At 40.1% G+C, this 2393-nt stretch overlaps 1 protein-coding gene across 1 annotated transcript in view; it reads left to right on the forward strand.

The window, feature by feature from the left end:
* The window catches only part of FAM107B (family with sequence similarity 107 member B), a 201323-nt gene that overhangs the window by 51634 nt on the left and 147296 nt on the right, over positions 1-2393 (forward strand). The gene's annotated exons all lie outside the window — the stretch shown is intronic.

Consider the following 2393-nt stretch of genomic DNA (forward strand, 5'->3'; position numbering starts at 1 on the left):
TTGTTGAGTTTTAAGAGTTCTTTGTATATTCTGAATACCAGTCCTTTATCAGGTACATGTTTTGCAAATATTTTCCCCCAGGCTATTGCTTGTCTTTTCCTTCTCTTGACAGTGTCTTTTGCAGATCAGACGTTTTTAATTTTAATACAGTCCAACTTCACATTTTTTCTTCAAACATACTGCCAAGGTTAAGAGCCAGTGCCCAAAGAAAAGTGTAAATATGGCCTGGCTGCATTTTTGTTTCACCACTTATCTCCAAAGGCTGTTTCTCTGGAAAATTCAGCTCCACAGATCATGAAATAAGTGGAAAATCATCTTACATCCTTTCTGCAGACATCTGTCTGAAATGCAAATGAAGTCATGGAAAAGGGAAATGGTCAAGTTGATCTGGGGTTCAAACCTCCTGAGGTGAGGAGACTAGGCAGCCATAACAAAGTGACAGTAAGATAGGAAAAGGAAGGGAGAGTGTGGGAACAGCATGCCTCAGCTGGACTCCATCAGCAATGCTGGGGGCTGGAGGCTCTGCCATTAATAGCCATTAGCATGTGATTTGCCTTCCACAGCCTGATTTGAATTTGTATTATTTTTTTCTCATAAACTTGCTGTCTCCTCCACAAGATGGGATTCACTGAGAGACTAATGACTTCTTTCTAAGTTGCTTTAAAAAAAATCCAAAATCTATTACTATTTCATTATTAATAATGATAGAGGGTAGGGAACCATGCTTATGAATAGAAAAGGAAAATACATATTGGGACCTCCTACTTATGGCAGTAAAGTGGCTCCTCAATCTACCCCAGCTGCCACAGCTCACACAAGGGAGGGGGAGCATGTCCCTTGAGACCAAAGTTCCCCGAGTTCCAATACTGGCCTATGGAGAGCACAGCTCTGGGAGCAGAGCCTTGTCCTCTGCAGGTATGGGTTCACCTCTCTTTGACCTTGGGGACACCCTGTTGGTGATCATTTTTCCTTTCATCCTGGTTCCAAGCAGAGATCTCTGGGAGGTACCCAGGAGCACAAACTCTCTGAGCTGCTGCACGTGATGATCACCTGACCCAGAGGTCTGGTCTCTTTGTGTCCTTACGGAGAATCTCATTGTGAGAAGAATTGGGGGAAGCAGATGAAAGGTGGTTATGACAGCTTCTGAACTCACTTAAGAGGAGGCTGTGATAGAATCAGAGCTAAACCATTTAAAATCATCTTTACTCCTTTTCATCGAGGTAAAATAGAACAAATTCACCACTTACACCACTTTTATGTGTACAGTTCAGTGGCATTAAGTACATTCGCATCATTGTGTGACCACAACTGCCATCGGTCTGCAGAACTTTCTCATCCTCTTGAACTGAAACTCTGTCCCCATTACACACTAACTCCCCATTGTTCTTCCTTCCCCCAGGCCCTGGTGCCCACCATTCTATTTTCTGTCTCGAAGAATTTGTCTATTTCAGGTACTTCATATAAGTGGAATCAAGAAGTACTTGTTCTTTTGTCTGGCTTACTGCACTTAGCATGTGTTCAAGGTTCATCCATGTCGTAGCACATATTAGACTTTCATTCCTCTTAAAGGCTGAATAATATCTCAGTGTCTGTATGGATATGTATCTTTTCATATGTGAATAATGCTGCTGTAAACATGAATGTACAAATATCTGTTTCAATCCCTGCTTTCAATTCTTTTAGGTATATACCTAGAAGTGGTATTACTGGGTCATATAGTAATTCTACATTTAGCTTTTTGCTGTTTCTCATATTGTTTTCCACAGCGGCTGCACCATTTTACAGTACCACCAGCAATGCACAGGGGGTCCAATTTCTTCACACCCACACCAACACTTGGGTATGTACAGATAGATAGATAGACAGACAGAAGTTATCCTAATGGGTATGAAGTGGTATTTCACTGTGGTTTGATTTGCATTTCCCTAATGATGATATTGAGTATCTTTCATCCGTGTATTGGATGTTTGCATATCTTTTTTTGGAAAAATGCCTATTAAAGTTCTTTGTCCATTTTTGAATTGGGTTGTTAGTTTTTGTTGCTGTCATTGAGTTGTAGGAGTTCTTTATATATTCTGGTTATTAATTTCTTATCAGGTATATGATCTGCAAATGTCTTCTCCCATTCTGTGGGTCGTACTGTTTTGATTTCGTCTTAGATATATCCAGTTTAATTTTAACCACCCCAACTGGACTAGAGACAGTCAGGGCCTGTCTCTAGGTAGACCCACCTTTCTGAGGATGGGCTTATACTCTCTTAATGTTTTGAGAATAAATAGAAAATCATTTGTTTGTGGATTCTCTTATGACATCCAACATGTTGTTAGCCATCAGTTCAAATCTGTTCCTTTTTGTTGGATAATTTGTTTATTGTGTTTATTTTGCACAAAAAT

This window comes from Pteropus vampyrus, unplaced genomic scaffold, assembly GCF_000151845.1.
Source record: "Pteropus vampyrus isolate Shadow unplaced genomic scaffold, Pvam_2.0 Scaffold49, whole genome shotgun sequence".
Lineage (NCBI taxonomy): Eukaryota > Metazoa > Chordata > Mammalia > Chiroptera > Pteropodidae > Pteropus > Pteropus vampyrus.